At 53.8% G+C, this 24,169-nt stretch overlaps 1 protein-coding gene across 4 annotated transcripts in view; it reads left to right on the forward strand.

The window, feature by feature from the left end:
* Positions 1-24,169, forward strand: part of AGAP1 (ArfGAP with GTPase domain, ankyrin repeat and PH domain 1) — a 577,143-nt gene that overhangs the window by 142,610 nt on the left and 410,364 nt on the right. The window contains exon 1 of one of the 4 annotated variants that reach the window (XM_061122536.1): positions 20,108-20,222. The exons of the other annotated variants lie outside the window; for them this stretch is intronic. The gene's annotated coding sequence lies outside the window, so the exon portion shown is untranslated. Of the gene's footprint in view, positions 1-20,107; positions 20,223-24,169 lie in introns of those variants that run through there. 4 annotated transcript variants of the gene reach the window in all.

Genomic DNA, 24,169 nt, shown 5'->3' on the forward strand with positions numbered 1-24,169 from the left:
TAAACAAAATTGTTAAAAATCCTGCCTACATCCAAGTCTAACATTCAAAAATAGCCTTTCTTATTCAAAGGAAAACATGTCAGTTTCAGAAAAATACAGATAAAGAACCAGAAGAAACATCTTACTGTTACTGAGAAGAGATTATAATCAGTGTTCTCTAGCTGCTCATTTCAATCTGGCCTGTGACGAGGTGATAAAAGGCAGTGGAGGCATTTTATTCATAACTGTGTATTTAACGTGGGCTCTTTTTTTCCTGGCTTCTTTGTAGCGGGTGGAATGGTTGTCAGGAGCCTCAGTTGATTCTTCCCTGCCCAATAATGTGTTCATTGTGGTGGTATTTCCTGGACAGCTGGGGTTGCTTAACTATGTAACAACAATAGCAAGATGAAGGAAACAGACTTTCCAATTGAATATTTTGATACACGACTGGTTGCAAGAGGGCACCATATCCTGCATCCCGGGTACTGCTGATTGAATGATGACCAAAAAAAAAAAAAAAATTGAATCGGTACACCGTCACTGTCTGAAGATGAAGACCAGAGTGGAGAGTGGTTCGCCCAGTGCATGTCGTCCTCAGAAGTCCGAGTGTGTATTTAGTGGGGATGCAGTGATCACAGAGCAGTGACACATTTCAAGTGACAGGAACTGGGCGTTGGTAGTCAGTGTAGTCCCCCCGGCCAGTCCCAAAGTGGACCTGCTCCAGTCCTCACCCACTGTTTAAAGACTGTCTCTTTAAAACAGGACTGTTTTAAAGACTGTCTCTTCTCATCCCACGTGACAGTGCTTGATGATAATTTCATCTGAAAAGCCTCCATCATGGGGCTTTACTTCATTTTCACGAAGGCAAATAGTCTCAAGAAACTGAGAATAAAAATATCCAACATATTCCATCAGAAATCTCTGAGTTGCTTCTCACAGCTCTATCTGGACCAAATTTGAACATTTATAAGGAGTAAGCCGTGTGGTTTTCAATCCTTATGTTGTGTCTTTGTCATATGATTTGCATTCATATAGGAAGCCCTGCAAACTTGGAAAGAAAATGACTTTCTGATTGAATCATATATTTCAAACAAAGCTCTTTCATGAATAAAGAATATTAATTACTGTTTCCAGAGTGATTCCTAGGTGTTTTTGTTTTTTTTATTTTGAGTTGTGTGGTAACAGAAACATTTGTGCATTCCACCCAAGGTCAGCATAGATTTAAAAGCAGACGTATGCTTTAAAAATTAATTCATGCTGGAATTGAGAATATGGAATTAATTAGGTGTCCAGAAGCATCCTGGTCTCACCTCACTCTTACTTTCGATCCACATCGCTTTATTTCACCAATATTACACTCCCTGCCGTCAACATCCAAAGTGAGAGCGGGGGATGGGGAGGAGCTCTTATCTGATCAGTATTATAACAGGGTGTTTCCCAGGCCAGGCTTGTGTGAGCTGGGTCCCAAGCAGAGCAGTTAACGTTGGCGAGAAGCAGGTGGCTCCCGTGTTGCTCCCTGGATCGCCTCAGAGCCTGCAAACAGGATTCCTTTGTGGGGAGTAATCTACTTTAACCATATATTAATACACACACACACTCTCCCCACCCCTCCCCCACCAAAGTGGTTTATTCATTTTGAATTTGCTCCGTGGAGATTTCCAATCACCCCCACCCATGGAGGCTCTGTCCTGTTCTATGGGCGAATCTCTGTTGGAATCATACCCTGGTTTGTGATCTACTGATTTCTAGGGGAGGGAGTGGGCAGCACAGACTGAGGCAAGGCAACGGGGAGCTTCGATCCTTCTAAAAAGTCACACAGGCTGAGTCAGACAAGCGAAGAGAGTGTCATGTCCAGGAAGGCCATCCCCTGCATGACCACAGCCCGTTCCCAGGGGTAGGTCAGGCCCGCTGCTGATGGCTAATGAGCACGCCAGGTGGGAGAGAGTGCTGCTTCCATTTATCCTGGGGCCTTATTACCACCGTGGAGACAGATACCCGGGTTTGAATGTGACACATTTATTTGGCAGGCTGGACCTCCTACATGTCTTGTGGTTCTTTAGTTGCTAAGTCGTGTCCAACTCTTTTGTGATTCCATGGACTGTAGCCTGCCAGGCACTTGTTTTTAGGGCTACGTTAAAAATGTGGTGCTGGAGAAGATTCTTGGGAGTCCCTTGGATTGCAAGGAGATCAAACCAATCAATCTTAAAGGAAATCAACCCTGAATATTCGTTGGAAGGACCGATGCTGAAGCGGAAGCTCTAGTACTGTGGCCACCCGATGCAAAGAGCTGACTGATTTGAAAAGACCCTGATGCTGGGAACGATTGAAGGCAGGAGGAGAAGATGACAACAGAGGATGAGATCGTTGGATGGCATCACTGACTCTGGATGTGAATTTGAGCAAACTCCGGGAGACAGTGGAGGACGGGGAGCCTGGCGTGCTGCAGTCCGTTGGGTTGCAAAGACACAGATGGACACGACTTACCAACAATGACAAAAAACCCCCGAGTTTCAAGTGTAAAATCTTGATTTATACCTAGTGAACAACGCAGTCTGAACAAAGTAGCTCCAAGAGAAAAGGGAAAGCAGTGCCTTCTGCTCGGTGTCAGGGGGTCTTTACTTGAAATTGCTGGTCATACGCGTGAGTTACGGTTTCATATTTGAGACATGCCTAGTTTTAAATGAATCCAGTAGCAGAGTTCACGGAAAGGTAGACACAAGAGTCCATACTGATCTCAGCCCACACGAGTGCAGTGAATTTTCCTTATTTCCCCGAGATGATGGCAGTGAGCCTGGGAGGTGAGATTCTTCTTCCTCCGGAAGAGCCTAAGTGTGCGTGTGTGTCTGTCTGGAGTTTCACCAGCTAGTGACTGTTGCTCCCACTGGGGCCTGAGGAGCCAGGAGCCGAGCTGAGCGTGGCCGTGCCTGGATGAAGTCAGAGTTTCTCTGGAGTCTTTACTGTGAAAAATGCCCTCTGTAAATCCAGACGGGACTCTTGTACACTGAATGCACCCTGTTCTTTAAGAATCACCGTTGGGATGTCCCTGGAGCTCCAGTAGCTAAAGCTTTGCCTTCCGGTGCAGGGCGTGTGGGTTGGATCCATGTCTGGAAGCCAAAAGCCCACATGCCTCATGGCCAAAAAAACCAAAACGTAAGCAGCAGAAGCAAAATACTGTGACAGATTTAATGGTGGCGCTAGTGGTAAAGAAGCCGTCTGCCAGTGCAGGAGACGTAAGAGATGTGGGTTCAGTCCCTGAGTCGGGAAGATCCCGGGGAGGAGGGCATGGCAACCCACTCCAGTGTTCTTGCTTGGAGGATCCCCGTGGACAGGGGAACCTGATGGGCTAGAGTCCATGGGGTCGCACAGAGCTGGACACCACTGAAGCAACTTAGCACGTATTAAAAAAAAAAAAAAACCAGGAAACATTGGTATTTGTTAACTATGGCACATCTGGGTGTGAGCTGGATTGTGTCCCCCTCTAGAATTTATATGTTGAAGCCCTACCCCCTCAGAATACGGTTGCACTTCGAGACAGGGCCCTTAGGTTATTAAATTAGAATAAGGGCTCTCAGATGGCCTCTAATTGAATAAGACTGGCGTCCGATCTTATAAGAAGAGAGATTAGGACATAGATAGGCACAGAGGGAAGATGGCGTGAAGACCCAGGGAGAAAACACTGCCTACAAGTCATAGAGGGGGAAATCTTGACTTTAGACTTTTGGCCTTCAGAGCTGCCAGAAATAACACTTCTGTGGTTTAAATCCCCTGGTCTGTGATCCTTTGTGACCGCAGCCGGAGCAGATGGGTGCAGCGCTGTTTCAAACGCCATCATGAACGCATTAAACTGTCTTGGTTGTCAAGGTCATTAAAACCTTGGTAGCCACTTAGACATTCATGGACATTTTCCCTTACACTTTGACCTCCTTTGGAAAGCATTTCTGCTTGTTTGTGCACACCGTTTCCTGTGAGCAAAATAAATGTCTTCTGTTGCTAGGAGTATTGAGATTTTGCTTCAGAAGTAATGTTGCTGATACTGTAACCCTTGGAGGGGGTGAATTGGCAAACCTGAGAAAGGTTTGGATGTCTCCTGAGGGACACGCGCAGCTTTCTTGATCCCCAGGCCTGGGTCCTGATCTGATTGTACCTGGAGTGTGTCTGATGCTAAGAACTGATGGCTTCATAAGTGAGCACTTCTGCTTTAGGAAAGGGAAGGCTGCATCATACAGACTTCCCCTGCAGCCTTTCAGGGTCAGGGTCCAGGGCTGGGAAGAGAAGGGGGGAGAGGGCTGTGGGAGCACCCAGGGTTGGGGCAGGGGGCAGGTCAGGAGGGTGAGAGAGGGCTCCCCAGGAGCAGGGGGGTTCCACAGATGGACTGGGCAGTGGCCGGGTGATTTGGGGCCACTTAGTTTTCCAGGGAGACATGCCCTGGAGTTTGGTTGGAGGGAGACATGCCCTGGAGTTTGGCTGGAGGCGGAAGCAGTTTCAGAGCCTGGACAGTGGGGGTTGGGGGGGTGGAGAGGCAGATTTGCTCAGCCTTTCTTAGAACTTAAGAAGGAGCGGGGTGGGTCTTGACGGAGGGATGGAGGGATCTGGGGGTAATCCTGACTTCTGGACTGGTGCCTTGTCCCTGGAGATTCAGATGAATGGGAGCCTGTCCTACCCCAGACTGCCTGGAACTTTCGGTGCCCCCTCCCCGCTTGGAACTCGGGGAGAAGCTGTGTGTGTGTGTTGGCTCCTCTGCCTGCTTGCTCCCGAAGTCTGTTACCTCTTTACCCCGCCACCCCCCTCCCCAAGCAGAGCAAAGTGATGTTCTCTGACTTGCTTTCCCAAAAGCCCTCTCATCCTGCCTCCTCTCCACCGTAACTTCCACTCCAGCCTCCCTAGCAAGTGGGGAGACCCCAGAGTGGGGTCAGCCACACCCCTCGCCTTGGGTGCACTGGGTGCTTTGGGAGGGGATGGGGGCAGGGCATGCCGGGAGCGAGATCCAGGGCACCTCTTCATGCCCTCTGTGACTTACTTTCCAAATCTGTGAAGTTAGGGATGATAGCCGTACCCAGGGCACAGGGGTTTTGGGGGATAAAATGGGATGAACTGTGCTGACATTTGTGAAGGGCCCCCCAGCTGAACCTGGCCTTGGCCAGCCTTCCTCCAGCCTTGGCCTTGGTCCTCTTGGGAAGAGGAGCCCAGGGCTGGTCTGGCTGAGCCTGGAGGCCCTGGGCTGCAGGAGGAGGGTGGTGGGGAGCCGGCTCTTTGGGGGTCTGGGTGGAAATGCTAGAAGGTCTGGCTGGGGGTGGGCCGGCCCACCCTGCCCGCTGTGCTAGGGTTTAAAGCCTGGGGTTAAACCTCTAGTAGCGGGGAGGCGGCGCGCCCCCCACCCCACCCCCCAACAAGGAGGCTTTGGTCCTGGGAATTTTCAATCAATGTGAATTACCTTTTTATATCTTGTCTGTAAACGAGCTGGTAAATTGAAAGTGTGTTGCGTGCGTGTCTTACAAAGATTGGCCACGCCGCTGCTCTCCAGTCTGTATCACAGAGTGAGACCCCCTCTGCCTGGCTGCAGGAGGCGGGCTAGTGCCGCCCCGCCCCACGCAGGCCTGGGGAGGGCGGTGTGAGCAGACTGCAGGCCCAGGTTCATCCCTTGGCTTCACTGCAGCCTGTGAATGCTGGGGTGTGTGTGGGGGGGGGGGGGGCGGAATGTGCTGGTGGCTTTCCTGGATCTCCACCTCATGTGCTAAATCTCCTCAGGCATAAACTTTTGTAATTCCAGAGAGCAGTCTTCCTGAGAAGAAGGCCTTTGGCGTGAACATTTTGCTGCCTTGTGTCACTTTTTTTTTTTTGTGCCCAGAAATGTCCAGTGACAGCTGTTGTTTCCTGGACACTTTGGGTGCAAGGAGGTGGTGTTTGCAGAGTGGCCATCTCCGTGGGCTCACTATAGCCTCCCAGACCTTCCCTGAATGTGCCATTTGAAAAGTGATGAAAACCACTCTTCTGAAAAATGCCAGGTACTCAGAGCCACTGGATCCTCGCATTGACTCTAGGGGAGGTCTCATCAGTAGCATCTCTGTAAAGAGTTCTGAATTATTTCAGGTGTTGTATTTCTTCCTGGGTGTTCTAAGCATTTGGCCCAGCAGCCTGCATTTCCTTCTGTTCCCCAGTGGCTCAGCTGTAACGCATCTGCCTGCAAGGCAGGAGACATTCAGGAGGCTGTGGTTCCCTCCCAGAGTCCAGAAGATCCCCTCGAGGAGGAAATGGCAACCCACTCCAGTATTCTTACCTGGAGAATCCCAGGGACAGAGGAGGACCCTGGCGGACTACAGTCCAGGGGGTTGCAAAGAGTCAGACTCGACTGAGCACAGAGCACGCATGCACACACGCATGCACGCAGGAAGGGCCCAGGGCTGGGAAGGTGGCCTTTGCTTGCAGTGTCCCAGTGAACCTGCCCCACCACCCCCATCTCCGGGGGGCTGGGAACTCCTGGGTGAATCTCCACCCACCCTGTTTTGCATAGTGGGCGTGACCAAGACTCAGGCCCTTGGAGTGGGTGGGGAAGGAGCATCACCTTCCCAGAAACCTCCAAGGAAAGCTTTCTGCAGGTTGCAGACTTTCTCCCCTCTGACAGGCGCAGTTCAGTTCAGTTCAGTCCAACTCTTTGCAACCCCATGGACTACAGCACGCTAAGCCTCCCTGTCCATCACCAACTCCTGGAGTTTACTCAAACTCATGTCCGTTGAGTTGGTGATGCCAACCAATCATCTCATTCTCTGTTGTCCCCTTCTCCTTTTGCCTTCAATGTTTCCCAGCATCGCATCAGGTGGCCAAAGGATTGGAGCTTCAGCATCAGTCCTTCTCTCCTCCCTAAAATGAAGCTTCTGTCATGGGGAGCCCCCCCCCCCGCCCCCCCGCCGCCCCCAGGCAGTCAGGCTCTGGGCAATCTCTCCTCTTCCCCCCATCGAGTTTGCCTCTTTTCTACCGAGGGAGGGGCAGCTTTTCTCAGGGGGCAGCCACCCCAGATCCGCTGCAGCTGAGGCTTCTTGTGGCCAGGGGAAGAGATGACTCACCCTCTCCTCTGCGCCTTTCTCTCTAAACTGCTGGAGACTTCCTAGATACACTGGAAGGGGTGGGGGTGGCCTTTCCATGTGGCCCAGTAAACCCGAGCATCCGAGCGGGTGCGGGGCCTGGCGAGTCAGCTGACCTCTGCTGGTGCTTGTGACGTAATGGGGGCCCTGCCGCTCCCCCCGCCCCAACTCAGCTGGAATCAGCCCCCTGGATCAATGACCTTAACCGCTGGGTAGCATTTCTTCAGCAGAGCGCTGATCAAGGCTGGGGTTTAAGAGAGAAAGCTACCGGCCCTGATCTTCTTGGGGTAGATGGCTGTGTCCATGGCACGTGGCAAGTGTCAGGTCAGAGCAAGTGACTGATGCCCTGAAGGGATGTGCACAGGTGTGTGTGTGTGTGTGTGTGTGTGTGTGTGTTGGGGGGATGGACACACACACTTGAGCCGGGGCTCCAGTGATGAGAGGAGCTGGCTGATCCTGCAGGGTGTGGTGGGGAGGCTCCATACGGCCCGGTCCGGACTGGCAAGCGGTTAGACGTGTTGGGATGAAGGCTTGGATGCCGCAGCCCACACACATGTGCTTCAAGCCCCGGGGCCAGGACCTCACAGCCTTCATCACACCTGATCCTCACATCTGCCCTGGGATTGTCACCTTATGGCATCAGTGAGGCTGATGTGGAGATCCGAGGTCACTTTCCCAAAGTCACGCAGAATTTGCACCCTTCAGGAGGCCAGCACCTCAGCTGCTCTGTGCTGCAGGGGTCTGCAGGGGGGTGGGTGGGGGCCGTCCGGGGCCTGGGGCGCAGGTGCCGAAGGGGCGTTTGACTCTGCAGGTGATGGGAGTCTTGGTGGGTCTGGGCGGCATTGTGCCCTGAAAGTCTGTGATTGCAGCAGAAAGGGTGGTTGCCTAAGAGTTGGCTATGCCGGGGGCGTGACGTGCCAGGCCTGCCTGCCCAGGGCACCCAGCGGAGGACGGTGAGGATGGGAGATACTTGGGGACGGAGCGGGCACTCCTCATTTAGGGGGGGACGTTGGGAGAGGCCAAGGGCAGACAGATGGAAGGGAGGCTCTTGTTTCTGTGTCTCATTAAGCAGGCGATGATTGAGCAGTTTCATGGGCTGGCTGGCCTGAGGCGAGGAGGCAGTTGTGATGGACGTGCCAACCCTGAGCAGGCGAGAGAAGGGTGTGGTCGTGAGGCTGGAGAGCCACTGCTCGGACCACTGCCCTGCACGCTTCCTGAGAGGCCTGGCGCCCTAAGGGAGGCGGTCAGCGCTGATCGCTGGCATGGGGCGGCGGGTGGGGGCCCAGGGCCGCAGTGGGGTCTGCAGGACGTGGTGCCCAGCCCCGCCCGCTGTGCGATCGTCTGCACTCGGCCTGGGGCCCCCGCACTTGAGCTTGAACGAGAGCCTCTTGGAGATGCGGAGGGTTGGGTGAGGGCCACGTGCTGCTGGCCAGTGGACACGCTGTGAGGTGCGTCAGTCCAGGGGCTGGAGGTTGGGGTGAGCGTGGGCGGGGGGTTGGTCTCAGGGGGACTGCCAGGGTCGTGGCTGGTGTAGACAGCGGGATGTTGCTCTTCTTTTGCTGGATTCAAGGGTCTGAAGGACTGGGGAGGAGAGGCTGTGTTGAAATATAATGACTGTGGTCGCAGTTCTAGGAGAGGACGGCCAGCCTGGAGGCTGCGGGCAGAGAATGTTCGAGGCCAGGATGGTAGGATGGCGTTAGCTCAGCGTGTGGCCTTGTGGGAGGAGGCCCAGGAGGCCAGTGAAGGACAGGACCCCTGTGGAGTGAGAGGTGAGGGTGACCTGGATGGACTGAGGACTCCCCCGGCCGCCTCCCTGCGGTGGAGTGGAAGAGAGACCCTGGCATGGTGCCCAAAGCCCCGCTCTGTGCCCGCCTCGTCGCCTAGCCAGCTGCTCGTGTCTTCAGTGCTTATCAGACTTGGTTGTTTGTAGAGGTTTTCGGGCCACCTTTGATCCACCTGGTGCCCAGAGCTGGCGGGTGGAACCTCCTTTTCCAAGTTTAGAAAGTTTTGTGCTGGTCCGTCACCAGGCAGGTTCACAGTTCAGCAGCACTCCTAGGGGACCGGAAACGACAGGAGGGGGAGACGCAGTCAAGATTTTGGGTCCTGTAGATCGCCTGCCCACGGCTGATTTATTCATCATTCCCGCCTTGGTCCATCTCTTTTCATGGAAGGTTCCAGGGCTGGTGGCTGTTGTTTTTAAAGGAGACACGCCTAGCACAACGTCATAACCAGGTAGAGAAGCTGGGAGCCTGCCGGAGTCACCTGGGCCAAGACCCCCAGCCCTGCGTTCCCCCGTGCCCCTCCGCACCCCTCAGCTTTCTGCTCCAGGAACCCCTCACCCCTGATCCTTGCAGGCTGGGTGCTGATGACCAGGGTGTAGCGGGCAGATGCGAAGATGTGGACGTTTTATTCCATCTTATTGTGTCAGAACTGATCCTGGTGACCCACTTCTCTCCTGTCCCCAGAGCTCTTATGCAAATTGTTATCTACTGGGCGGGGGGGAAGGGGGTGGCTGCTGTCGCCAGCCGCTGTGGGGCATTTATCCTCCCAGCCTGGGGACCAGGGAGCTGGTGACACGTTGGCTAATGAAGGCAGGAGGCTGATCACGTGTCTCCCACTGTGGATTTGGGGTAGGCGGGTGGATTTGAGCTTCAAATAGGCATCTTAAACATGCTGTCTTCAGCATTCAGAGAAAAACATATCAAACCTTTACGTCCCCTGGGCACAGATGAAAGATTTCTAGATATCTCTGCAGCCAGATTCCACATGGGCTGCAGTCGTGAGGATTCTTGTTCAAATAGGCTTTTTATCCATAAAGGTGAGCTTTGTCACCGTGCTGATAATTCCCAGGGCATTATTTGTGTCCTCGACTTTTAGTTTCACGGGAGTTCTGGATTTTACGACTCTTTGGAGTCTGTGGGTCCAAAGAGCAGCTTGGAAAACACCTAGCTGTTGTCACACATATTCAGGTGGCTGGTCTTCGCCGGCGTTGGTTCCCACTGCAGAGGCTGTCAGGAGGGTCCCTACAGGGGTTTTGCTTGCTGTGTCTGTAGGACCGCCCCATTGGGCAGATGTTATTATGAGGGGGTCCCTCCTGTGGGATCCTGCAGAGGAAAACGTTAGCAGGTGGGCTCAGCCCCTCTTGCCCTCGCAGGCTGGGAGGATTAGGTAATCTGTAGGAGTTGCTTGGGTTTGCTCCACACACATTCCAGGGCTGCTTTGCAGCTGTTCAAGGGACAGGTGCACCGTTGTGTGTTGCCCTTGATTAAATCCTTCTGACTCCTCGGCTGAACCGCTGCAGAGAGCTGGAGGCCGGATGGAAGAAAGGGGAGCATCCTTGCTTGCAGCCCCATGGTGGCCGTGGGTGGGAGCTGCTGTGGTTGTCACTCCAGCGGGGGTTGGTATTTGTTTCTATAAAGTGACAGGTAAGAGGCTTGGCTTTCATTCTAGCTTAAGTCTCTTTTGCCTGGCACTTAGCAAGACCATGAAGATGTTCTGACACATTCCTGTATTCGGGAGTGAGGACCTAACTCATACCTGACACAGGCATATTTCTGAAATCAAAAGCTGCTTGTCACTGGTCTGCTTAAGTGGACTTGAGGTTTCTGCTTCACTTTAGACCTTTCCCAGGGGCTCCTGGCCCAGCTGTGTGCAGGGCCCTCTGCTCCTCTGCTGTGGCCTCAGGCAGGTGGTTTCCCATGGAGTCAGCTGCTTTATCTGTGAAATGGGTCAAAGGTCTGTCTAGTCAAGGCTGTGGTTTTTCCAGTAGTCACATATGGATGTGAGAGTTGGACTATAAAGAAAGCTGAGCACCGAAGAATTGATGCTTTTGAACTGTGGTGTTGGAGAAGACTCTTGAGAGTCCCTTGGACTGCAAGGAGATCCAACCAGTCCATCCTAAAGGAGATCAGTCCTGGGTGTTCACTGGAAGGACTGATGTTGAAGCTGAAACTCCAATACTTTGACCACCTGATGTGAAGAGCTGACTCATTTGAAAAGACCCTGATGCTGGGAAAGATTGAGGGCAGGAGAAGAAGGGGACGACAGAGGATGAGATGGTTGGATGGCATCACCGACTCAATGGACATGGGTTTGAGCAAGTTCCGGGAGGTGATTATGGACAGGGAAGCCTGGCGTGCTGCAGTCTATGGGGTCGCAAAGAATCGGGCACCACTGAGCAACTGAACTGACTGAAGATCTCTTCCAGCCCTCGCTAGCTGTAATTTGAACAGCGGTTCCCATTTGTGAAGAATGGAGTGATGGTCACCCTGAGCTAGTTCAGGAGGGGACCGTGTGGCCAGGCTTCTCCCGCCCTGGATCTGTGACCCGTCCGGTCTGCACACAGTCTCTGCGGGGGCTCCTGGTGGCGCTGAGCTCCCCCGCGTGCTCAGGTACTCTGTCCACACCTAGGCCGTGCTGGAACACACTCCTGGGTCCAAACCTTCAAGCATCTTGCTTAGGACATTTTCTGATTAAACACAATACCACACTGCTTTGCATTTTAAATAATTAAGGTAGGTGAAACCTCATGTTTTTCCTTTCTAGCATTTTAATCACCTTCCTGATGCTTATTCATTTAAACGAATCTTAAGTGATGATGTGTCTATCACAGACGGCCTCCTCTGTAACTGCTGCTATTCTTCGTATTTTGGGAGAGATCTGCTGGAACTAATTGCTTCTCTTTCTATAGAGAGACTGTCTAGAGCTTTTCTTGATTACATGCAGAAGCAGGCGGGACTGGTTGGATGAGTAAAATGGTAAAATGTAACGTCGAGAGTACCGGGAATCCCTTGTCTCCTTTCTACCTGAGAGTGTCTAGCTTGTGCCTTTGGACTTGTGGTTTCCCACCTGCGGCATTGTGCCCCCAGGAGACGTCTGCCAGTATCTGCCAACTGCGGGGGTGCGGGGTGTCTGTCTGTGTGTGTTGCTACTGGCGTCCAGTGGGTTAGAAGTCAGCAATGCTGCTCAACAAGCATTCTACGATGCACAGGACTGTCCCCACCAACAAGGACCCAGCCCGGGATGCCCAGAGCGCCGTGGTGGACGCACCCTTCTCTGGATGAAAGCCACATACCACTCCCCTTTTGGAAACCTTTTCTTGAGTGTTTCAGGTAGAAATACTAGTGTCCTGCCTTTCTCTTACCCACCTCCTTCTTAACTCAGGTCACACTTTCCCCTGGTCCACTGATTCGTCTCGAACGCAAAATCCTCAGCGAGTCAAGTGTGAGCACCCTTGTGCAAGCGTGGTGCCAACTGCCGGCATCTTGTCAGTCAGCAGTCACCTGGAATCTGCAGGAGGGCCCGCGGGGAAACCTGGCTGGTGGGACACTGCGGGGCTAGCTCTCCCACCCTCCTCTTTCCTGGCCCACCTGCAGGGGCACCCAACTCTCTGGCTTCCATGTGGGCAGAACTGCCCGAGTCTCAGATCCAAGGATGCCTTCGGACAGGTGTGGACTGAGACGATGCTTTCTTCTTCAGTCAAGCCAGGCTCGGTCGTGAGCAGTAGTGGTGACCTGGTTCCTCACTCGCAACGGCTGTTTTGCCCGTCGCAGTTACGCCATGGGGGCTTCCTGTTAAAGCTCGGGTGTGTGGAGCACAGGCCTTCAATGTCTGTGTGTCCATACATGTCACATGGTCCCATCACTAGGCTGGCGGCGACTGCACTGTTGTTGGTCCTTGAGGGAAGATCCTGCCAAGGTCCTCGGAGGCCCCCCGTGGTCTTTATCCTGCTGGATCAGAACGTCCTTGCCTCATGGACTGAGCACCAGCTTCATCCTTCTGTGATTCAAGGGTCTCCCACTCGAGTCCCAGTTTGACCTGCAGTTTAGAAAACGAGGGGCAGTGGGGTCCCTAACGAGGTCAGTCCCTGCAGGGTGGTGCCCGGGGCTGAGCATCGCAGCAGATCTGAGATTTAGAAAGTCTTCCTCCTGCTTTCCTCCATCTGACTTGAGTCTCTGGCCGAAAGAGATTGCTGGGGAATTGTTCCGGAAACCATGCGTGTCATTCTTTGCTTCCTGTATGTGTTGGTCAGTCAGCCTGCTGCGAGAAAAGAGCGTCACAGGCCCTGTGATGGCGGGGAGGGCTGTCTGTCAGCTCCTGGGGGGTGGGCGTGCAGAGGCCAGGACAAGGTCAGCGGGGGGTGGCGGGCGGTTTCTGTGGCCCCAGATGGGGTTCTGCCAAGATGCTGTAAAGGTGATGACTGGCTGGCATGTTCTGTTATTTGGAAAGGCAGCTCGTGGAGCAGATGGCTCTGCGGACTACCATGGGTTTCCTTTTAAACAAGGCTGATCAGCTCAAGGAAGGCTTGCGAGATCGCGTTTTCACCCAGGGATGTTTCATTTGTAGGCAGCTAGAGATGGCTCGGGACCGGAATGTCAGGGGAGGGTGGCCGAAGGACCTTTATCAGCTTGGGGCTGGGAGAGCAACTTCAGCTGCCAGGGGTGATGAATGGGGGTCTGGGGGCGTAGATAGGGCTGGCCACCTCTCCCGGACCCCCCCTGCAGTCCTTCGCTCTCTGACACCAGCATCTCTGCAGTATCAGGGCTTTGCTTCTCTGCCTGCCTGCTGCTCGGTTTTGATGTGGCAGTAAGATCAACTCCAGTCTCTCTGTCTTTTTTTAAAAGCCCAAATGGTGATACAGATATACTCCATGACTGGGAAAAATTCAAGAAGTAAGGGCCTAGAGGGGCTGCTTTAAAAAGCAACAGGAAGATGAAAGCGCCATGCCCACCTGAACACATATAGTATAATTATTTTTATTTTTCAAAGGCAGGTCTGGCTGTGAGAAAGAGGATTTAGATTCTGGAGTGGCAGGTTCTGGCTGAGCCTTGGAAGAGCCCACGTATCCAGAGCAGTAGGGAGAAGCCATTCTCCCAGGCTCTCCAGTGCAGACCACTGGGCCTCACGTGGAATCGCTATAATTGGGGTGGGAAACGGGTGCTGCCAGTGAGGCTGAAAGCACCGAAAGCCGAAAGACACACAGGCTGGAGCAGAAACAGCTCACTCCTTCAGTGTCATTTAAGGTGGATCAAATGGAACCTTCTACTCTGCAGCCTGCGTCCTCCAACGGCAAAGTGCAAAACCCGGGCTGGATTTGAGACAATCACGGAGGGATTGGAAGGACCCTAACAGTCCAGTGTTGCTTGTTGTTTAGTCCCGAAGTCGAGTCTGTCTCTCTGCGACCCCCGGGACTGGAGCCCAACAGACCCCTCTGTCCAGTGGGATTTCCCAAGCAGGAATACTGGAGTGGGTTGCCATCTCCTCTGCTGGGGGATCTCCCTGACCCAGGGATCAAATCCATGTCTCCTGCCTTGGCAGGTGGGTTCTCTACTGCTGAGCTACCAGGGAAGCCCAACTGCACAGTATTCACGTTCTAAAGAAATGCTGGCCACCCCCCTCCAATTATGGGGCTCTTGTGAATGCCGCAGATATCAAGATATATTTTATATCTTAATTATGGGCCAGCTGATTTCATGTTAAAATTCATCTCAATGTTTTGAAGTTGTCATGGTGAGAACAGACCCCAGGCTAAGTTCAGGTGTTGGATCCTGGTCCTAACAGAGATCTAGTCTCTCTGCATTGCTGAGTTTTAGTCTCTCTGCTTACAGACCTGGTGGACCTTTAGGTCTCGACAGCTGTAAGATTGGAGGCTTTCGCTGTCTCTGGGTTCTCATCCGTTAAACGGTACCTGTACCGTCCTTTCAGCCTCCTATCTGTGTGTGTTCCATCACTTGGACTTGAGGACTGCAGCCTTTTTCACGGGTTTGTGCATTCTGGAGGTCAGAGACCTTGCCTCCTCACTGCGGAGTGCCACAGTGGATACTCCATATATATATATTTGATGAATAAATTCAACAAATGGAGCAATGAATAAATGAAGACTTGTGGAGATGTTGAGGTATCATTTGTGTTCGGTTAGTGTCAAATTCAGTAATAGTCGCGATTTCTCTGATGTCCACAAAGCAGAAAGCTAACAAAATAAATGACCCGGAGGCATGGACGTGGGCATGGGCAGTGTGCGCCCCGGTTCTGCTCCCGGTGATGAGCTGTGTAGCCTTGGGAAAAGCGCACACCCTCTCTGAGCCTCCACATTCCCCTGACCTGTGGGTTCTGGAAACCTCATTCTGGTAGATGACTCCTGCCCGGCTCTAGAGGTAGAGGTTGGTGGTTTGTGGGTCCTATCAAAGCTGGCAAGACTGATCTGCTCGGGGTGCCCATCTTCGCAGTGAGGACATGTTAGAGCCGCCACTCCTGAATCCTCCGGTGCCAGGGGCAGGGGGTGGAGCTCGAGTCGGTGATGGTGGTGATTATGTGTCTAGGTAGACCTCTGAGGGCGGTCAAGTGTGTTTTAAAGTACTTTTTAAAAAACGGTTCTTATTTTTTAGAGTAGCTTTTGGTTCATAGCAATATTTAACAGAAGGTACAGAGACTTCCCATTTATCCCACCCCCGTGCCTGGTGGGCTACAGTCCATGGAGTCACCAAGAGTCTGACATGACTGAGCAACTAACACACACACACACATACACACACACACACACACACCCTCCCTCCCTGACATCAACATCCCACCACCAGAGTGGTAACTGAGCAACTCACACACACACACACACACACACACACACACACACACACACACCCTCCCTCCCTGACATCAACATCCCACCACCAGAGTGGTAACTGAGCAACTCACACACACACACACACACACACACACACACACACACACACCCTCCCTCCCTCCCTGACATCAACATCCCACCACCAGAGTGGTAACTGAGCAACTCACACACACACACACACACACACACACCCTCCCTCCCTCCCTGACATCAACATCCCACCACCAGAGTGGTAACTGAGCAACTCACACACACACACACACACACACACACACACACACACACACACACACACACACCCTCCCTCCCTGACATCAACATCCCACCACCAGAGTGGTAACTGAGCAACTCTCACACACACACACACACACACACACACACACACACCCTCCCTCCCTGACATCAACATCCCACCACCAGAGTGGTAACTGAGCAACTCACACACACACACACACCCTCCCTGACATCAACATCCCACCACCAGAGTGGTAACTGAGCAACACACACACACACACACACACACCCTCCCTCCCTCCCTGACATCAACATCCCACCACCAGAGTGGTAACTGAGCAACTCTCACACACACACACACACACACACACACACACACACACACCCTCCCTCCCTGACATCAACATCCCACCACCAGAGTGGTAACTGAGCAACTCTCACACACACACACACACACACACACACACACCCTCCCTCCCTGACATCAACATCCCACCACCAGAGTGGTAACTGAGCAACTCACACACACACACACACCCTCCCTGACATCAACATCCCACCACCAGAGTGGTAACTGAGCAACACACACACACACACACACACACCCTCCCTCCCTGACATCAACATCCCACCACCAGAGTGGTAACTGAGCAACACACACACACACACACACACACACACACACACACACACACACACACCCTCCCTGACATCAACATCCCACCACCAGAGTGGTAAGATTGTACAGTCCATGGGGTCGCCAAGAGTCTGACACGACTGAGCAACTAACACACACACACACACACACACACACACACACACACACACACACACACACACACACACACACACCCTCCCTGACATCAACATCCCACCACCAGAGTGGTAAGATTGTACAGTCCATGGGGTCGCCAAGAGTCTGACACGACTGAGCAACTAACACACACACACACACACACACACACACACACACACACACACACACCCTCCCTGACATCAGCATCCCACCACCAGAGTGCTAAGTTTGTTACAACTGATGAACCAACACTGACACTTCATCATCCCCCAAAGTCCATAGTTTACATTAGGGTTCACTCGTTTTCAAAAAAATTTTTAAATTTATTCTTCATCGGAGGATAATTGCTTTACAGTATTGCATTGGCTTCTGCCGTCCAGCCACATGGATCACCAGAAGCACATGTGTGTCCCCTCCTGAGCCCCACCCCCCAGCCCCCGTCTGTGTTGTCACGGAGCCCCCCGAGTTGAGCTCCTGTGCCGTCCGGCAGCTCCTCCCGGGCTGTCTGCCTCACACGGGGGTGCACGTACGTCAGGGCTGCTCTGAGCTGTCCCCCTTTCCCCTTCCACAGGTCAGTTCTCTCTGTCTCTTCTTGCCCTGCACATAGGTTCATCAGTGTCATTTTTCTAGAGTCCATGTACACGCATTAATATACACAATTTTTCTCTTCCTGACTTACTCTGTGTAATAGTCTCTAGGCTCACATTTTATGGGTGTGGAAGAGTGTGTAATGATACGTATCTATCATGCAGGGTACACGGTATTTTCACTGCCCTTAAAGTCCTCTATGCCATAAAGTATCTCTTAAAAAATAAACTAACTTTTATCTCATCAAATCCAAATGTCTCATTTCACTGAGGTAAAATTCAGATTTCCTAGATTATAACCTCTCTCCTACAGAGACCTCGATTCATCTTTATATCATCTTCCATGCCATAAACACAGTAAGTGCCCCGTAAGTATTAAAGAGATTAAAGAAGGGAAATCAGCATTTGCAAACAGCTGTCTAATCCCACGGTCACACCTGGTCTGGCCTCCAGCACTTTTCCTAGAAACCACCTCTCTGCAGTCTTGACATTTCCAGGCCTAGAGAAGCCTGTAGAAAAGCATCCAGTTTGATGAGACATTTTCTTTCTGAAACTTTCAAACAAGTGAACTGGAGAGATCTGTGTTCAGGACATCATGAAGAACTAACATGTGGATCAAGTCCATTGAATACCGTGCAGCGTTGGATAATACAGAGAACCAGTATCTAGAGAGCCAAGAAGTAGCAGGTGGGGAAGAGATGGCAGAGACACCAACATTAGATATTAAAGGCAAGTGCTTGGTGCTTACACAGAATGCCTGCACATACGTCTTAGCTAATTCAGTCCTCACAAGAATGCTCAGAGTTTAGGTACTGTTTTTGTTTGTTTGTTCCCTTTTCCAGCCCTACTTAACAGGTGCAGGGCTGGAACGGGCCAGCTTTCCTTCTCCTCTTCCTCACTGGGTTCTCTTGCCTCTGACCTCAGACAGCAGATGCCTGCCTGTCAGGAGGTTACCCTCCACGTTGGGAAAATGCCCCAAAATATTACTTAGGAGTGAAACTGCGGGTCCTTTGTTTGGAGGGCTCTGGTGTGACCCGCACTCCCATCGCCTGCCTGATGTTGCCTTCCTGGGCCCTTACCAGGAATGCATTATTGCTCCTTTGTAAAGTTAGGACCCGTACCTAAGATACTTTGTTTTTTAAAACAAGCCTTTTGCGTTGTATCTTCTTTAAGCACCTTGATGAGGATAGGATCTTCGTAAAAACCCTCAGGAGGTGACAAAGGCCTCATATTTTGTTTTCTTTTGCAAAACAAGCCCTCACCGCCCCCTCCCACACTCATCTGCGGTCCCCGACCCCAGGCTCCGGTCCGCGCAGCGATCCACCCCGGAGCTTGGGCCCGGCCGCGCATCCGCGCGCCCGCTGCCGCCGCCGCGCTCCCGGCACTCGGCGGCCGGGCTGGGCGCGCGGCCCACGGTCCCTGCTGGTCGGGCCCCCCCGCCCGCCCCGCCCCGGCGCGTATTTCCATTTTAAACCACCGCCTCTCGCCCGCGGCCCGCGCAGCTGCCCGCGCGTCCCGAACCCAGGGAGTGGCGGAGGCTGCGGACTCTGTGGACAAGGCCGGAGGATGCGAGTGAGCCCCGCGCCATAGACAATGAAGCCGCAGGCGCCGCCGCCCGCCCCGGGCCCCGCGCGCCGCGACCGCACCTGCCGGCAAGCCCGGCCCCGCGCCTGATCGCCCGCCCGGTCCCGCCAGCCCATGGCTCGGCGCCCCGGGCCGGGACCCCCGCACTCGGGCCGCGCGGCGCAGGGGCTGGCGGGCGCCAGGGGCACCGTTCCTGCAGCCTGAGCGCTGCCCCCCCTCGCGGCGAGCGGGGGGGGCGTGGACCCTCTCCGGGCGCGCCCGCCCTCTCCGCCTCGCCTGGCGACGGGGCCCCGACCGGCGCGGCCCGGCGGCCCGCGGCGCGCTGGATGCGGCGGAGCCCTGGCGGGCGGCCGCGGCCCGGGGAGACATGTATCTGCTGGACGGCAGCGGCGAACCCGCGTCTCCGCCCGCGGACGCGATGCCGCGCGGGCCGCCCCCCAGGAAGACAGTCTACCGCATCTCCGTGACCATGGTCAGAAAGGAGCAGCTGGGTGCGCCGGGCCCCGGCGGCCCCGACCCACGTCCGACTCGGAGGCCCCGGCCCGCGCGCTCCCCGGAAGCGCCCAGGCGGCTCGTGGAGGAGGCGGCGGGCGCTGAGGACCCGGAGGACCGCCGGCCGCCGCGCGCCTGGGACTTCCGCACCTTCCGCACCCGCAGCACCGGGCAGCTGGAACTCGGGCGGCTCCGGCCTTGCGCACGCGGCCCGGAGCCCGAGGACCAGACCGGCAGGCCCCGGGCCATGGAGGAGGAGGAGGACGAGTCGGGCTCACCCGCGCCGGGCAGCCCGGACGTGGAGGGGACCCGGGCCGCGCCCCTGCGGCGGAGCCTCAGCTTCAGGCACTGCAGCCGACCCGAGGCGCCGCGGGGTCGGGCCCTGGGCCGCGGGAGGCGCCACAGCAGCTCCGGGAGCCTGGCCTGGGCGTCGGGCGGGGAGGAGGTGGCCGACCCCGGGGCCGCCCTGGAGCCCGCGGCCTCGGGGCAGCCCCCCTCGGAGAAGCGCAACACCCTGGACGTGGGTGAGGTGCTCAGTAAGAACGACGCGCTCTCGGACCTGGAGCGCTGGGAGCGCAGCAAAAGCAAGAACCGCACGCTGGACAACAGCGACCTGCAGCGGCTGGAGCGCGCGCGGGCGGCGGCGGCGGCCGCGGGCCCCGGCGCGGCGTCGGAGCACCGGCTGCTGCGCTTTTTCAGCGGCATCTTCGCGCGCAGGGACGGCGCGCCGGGCGGCGGGCCCTCCCCGCGGAGCGTCGCGTCGCGGTCGCGCGGCTACTTCAGCAGCCTGCGGCGGGCCCCGGTCGACGCGCACTCGTCCAGCGCGGAGAGCATCGACGGGTCCCCGCGCAGAGGTGGGCAGCGCGGCCCGGGAGGGGAACGGTGGGCGGGGACCGGCGGGGGTCTCCACAGCGGCCTGCCTGGTAGAACACACCGGGGCTCGGTCGGGAGCGATCAGGGACCGACCCTCCCGGGTCACTGGCCGGCAGGTGGCCGTGCAGGGAGTGGACTCCGGTACTGCGGTCTTTTTGGTCCCCCCGCCCCCCCCCCCCCCCCCCCCAACCAAGTCGTCCTGCGGGTCTGGAAGTTCTTGACTGCCCCTGCCGCCGGCCGCGTGTGCTGGTGCCCTTCAGGGTCTGTCTCTGAGGCCACTGTGAGCCTGTCTGTGGAGACATCACCTTGTCCATCGGTGTCTTTCTCCATGAGCTCGGGCTGTACTGCGTGTGTGCCGCCTGTGATACCCGTGGGCTGCCCCAGGGACCCCGGCTTGGCCCCTGAAGCCACCACACGGATGATGCTGCCTGGCCGGGAAAGGCTGCTTCTTCCCGCGTCCCACGCCTGGTCTCTGCAGATGCCCCTGTCTGTGAATGCTGCTGTGTGGCCTCGCTCACCCGGCAGCTCTCACTTATCTCCCTGCTGGTTAAAAGGGTTCACTCCAGTGGTCAGAGCTGGGTCTCTGCCCACGGTCTCCCTGCCAAGTGGTATCAGGTAGTGAGAGCCCCTCTGTGCCCCGACTGTTTCCTGGGAATGTATGCTGGCATTCAGGCAGGAAAACCACAGCCCCACAACCTATTCTGAAATCTCAGTTCTCTGCTCTGCCAGAGGGCTTGCAGAGAAGGTTCTGGAGGCAGATGTAATACTCTCTTGCAAGAATCAACTGACCTTCTGGTACTTGTTTGGGAGTCAGAATCCTCCAGAAACAGCAAAACTCTGCCTGCCTGGGCAGCACCCTAAAGGGAAGATGCCAGGGGCACGGGGATGGCTGGATTGTTGCACCCTTCTTCTCACGGGGAGGGCTGTGAGCGATGTCTGAGAATATCGTCAGGGTGTCTTTTTCCACCACCGAGAAATCGTTAGTAATGTCCTTTCTGCTAATTACCAAACTCTGCTGCCAGTAGAGATGGAGGTGGGTGAAGCACTGTAGTGTGGATTTTTAATTAGAGGTTCTCAACTGCTAACTCACCACCCCTGGAGACACTGTTCCTCCTTAGTGGACTTCACAGGTTAGCTGACTGCCAAGCCCTATATTAAAACCAGCCAACACAAAGAAACCACTGCCCTCTCTGAAGTTCTTTTTAAGGTAAACTGAAGTCAGGTGATGTCATGTTCCCATCCGCTCCGGTTCATCTTCAGGTGACGGAAGATGTTTGGAACCAAGCAGTCGAATGTGCAGTGTGTTAAAATCTGAATTTTTTGATTCATGAAGGTATAGCAGTTCTCTGTAGTTAACTTGCTGCACACACCTTTTGTTTTAACCTGCCCTGGAATTTTTTAGAAGGCACCGCATTTGACTCCCACCATTTTCCCATCCCTTCCCACATGCCCTTAAAATATTAAAAACAACACGAATTATTTCACTCATTGAAAGCTGAGACCCTTGGTTTGTAATAAGCTACCTCTGCCGTCCCTTGTGTTTGTGGAAGTTCAGCTCTGCAGGCAGGCAGTTCTTACTCTGATAGCAGGCTTGCATCTTTGTTCTCACGGGCTTTGTAGAAAATAGTAATTAGCTGCCTGAGTTCCAGACAAGTACACCTCCCGTGGGGGGAAGGCGGTGGGGGGCAGGCGGTGGGGGGCGTGGAGCTGGCCCACACACCACTTAGGAGGCAGGTGCTCCGCCGTGGCTGCTATCCAGGCAAGTTAAAAGCTTTGGGGTTCGGGTGTCTCCTTTCTGGTCAAATGGCTTGATGGTAGATTTGGAATAGTAAAGGTGTGAAGTGTATCGGGAATTTTTTTTCTCTCTAGGGCAGTATATAAAATAGTAGCAATAGTAATAATTAAAATCACACTTGGTTGCTTTGTCCCTGTGGTCCTTACTCAGGGTGGAATTACTTTCATCTGAGAGTAACCCTCTAGCATTGTGGGTTGTGTGGGAAAACCGGTGTTCGCGAACTAAATTAGAGGACACGCAGTCAGAACTCTAGGGCCTTATTTCACAGTTCTAGGTAATCACAGAACTACTTCCTTCGCCTGTCTTTTGGCGAACAGGCTTGAAGCGTAAGTGTTTTCAGGATTTTTGTAAGGCCTGTATCTAATTCCAAGGAAAAGGTGCAGCCCCACCGCTTTCTTGCTTCCTGGGATGTAGTTTATGCAAAATTTAGGTGCTGTTTAAATGAGGTTTTGAATTTTGGGTAGAATTCTCTCGGGTAGCTTTCTGAGGACATGGAACCCAGGCCCAGTCTCCCTGTGAATGTCCGCAGCGGGAGGGTCCGTAGCACCTTAAACCACGGAACCAGTTGGGTTTGCCAGACTTGGAAGATGAGGATTTCAGGAAGGTCAAGTGGTGGGTGTGGCAGAACACGGCCTGTGAGGTTGGGCAGCACCTGGTAGTCAGACACTGACAAAGGGCAGCAAAGCTGGAGATGCTCACGCTCCGTGTGATAAATACGCTTCTCCACCGAGAGGCTGCTAAACACTTGTGAGTCAGGCTTCCATCTTCAGACCTGTTTGGATTTCAGAGTTTCAGGTAAGCTGTTGCAGACCTGTAACGTGATGTGTTTGCAGAGGAGCAGTCACTAGCTTTAAATCTCAGCCACTTTGTGGCAAACTTTGACGTCCTTTCAAGTGTAAAGGGTCTTAGAGGAGATTTGTCACTAGGGGCAAGTTTTCCTTTTGTTACACTCTTTCAGCTGTTAATTTTTTTTAATTGGGCCATGCCATTTCTGACCAGGGATCAGACCCCTGCTCCCTGCATCAGGAGTGCAGAGTCTTAACCCCTGGACTGCCTAGGAAATCCCTCAGATGTTAAATTTTTGAATTGACTCTTGGAAAGGAACTTTAAAAGATTACTTGATTATTATATAAGTGGCCTCTTAGAGTTAATTTGCTTAGTCTTGGACCAGGTACCTTTGTAAGATGGTTAGAGTCTGATTTTAAGAATGCACACAGGTTCACACATCACATTGCTATGGATTTCTTATAACCTTAATTCAAGGCTTTAGGGTTAAAGATTTTTGAGTTTGAACAAGCTCCAGGAATTGGTGATGGACAGGGAAGCCTGGTGTGCTGCAGCCCATGGGGTCCGCAAAGAGTCAGACATGACTGAGCGACTGAACTGAACTGAGGGTTAAAGATTAAAAGCTCCTACTATTATGGGATGATTTCTCATAGTTTTTAATCCCTAATGGTGTTGTCCATTGAGAAGGCTCTTCCCCTTTCTCCCGGTGATGTGCATCCATTGCCTCCCAGGGCTCCAGGGCTGTTGTCCTCAGATTCCTCTTAGGAAGCCCTGGAATGTTTCAGGGGCTCGCCTGGTGGCTCAGTGGTAAACAGGCTGCCCGCCAATGCAGGAACCACGGGAGATGAGGGTTCGACACCTGGGTCGGGAAGATCCCCTGGAGGAAGAGGTGACAACTCACTCCGGTATTCTTACCTGGAGAATCCCATAGACAGAGGAGCCTGGCGGGCTACAGCCCATGGGGTTGCAAAGAATCAGAGATGACTGAGGACTGAACACTGACAACAACAAGAAAGAATGTTTCAGAGAGGCCTTATGTCAGATCAAGGGCAGTTTCCTGTTACTTGATATACGTGTAATGGGGCAGAGTCTGTTGACACCACTATAATTTAATACAAAGGAAGATCAAATGATGAATGATTCATTAGGCTGTAGGGTGTCACTTGCTGGCGCTGGCCTGGCCAGCCTGCAGATACTCTTTGGGACCAGCTGTGGGCAATGCCAGGCCAGGGCCACACGTGTTTTCGGCGTGTTAAGTTGCTGTCTGGGAGGATTGATTACAACAATAAAGTGATTCGTTGATAGCCTGGACTGAGATTAGCTCTTTAAATCAGTCATTTACAACTG

The sequence above is a fragment of the Dama dama genome, chromosome 20 (assembly GCF_033118175.1).
Source record: "Dama dama isolate Ldn47 chromosome 20, ASM3311817v1, whole genome shotgun sequence".
In the NCBI taxonomy this organism is placed as follows: Eukaryota; Metazoa; Chordata; class Mammalia; order Artiodactyla; family Cervidae; genus Dama; species Dama dama.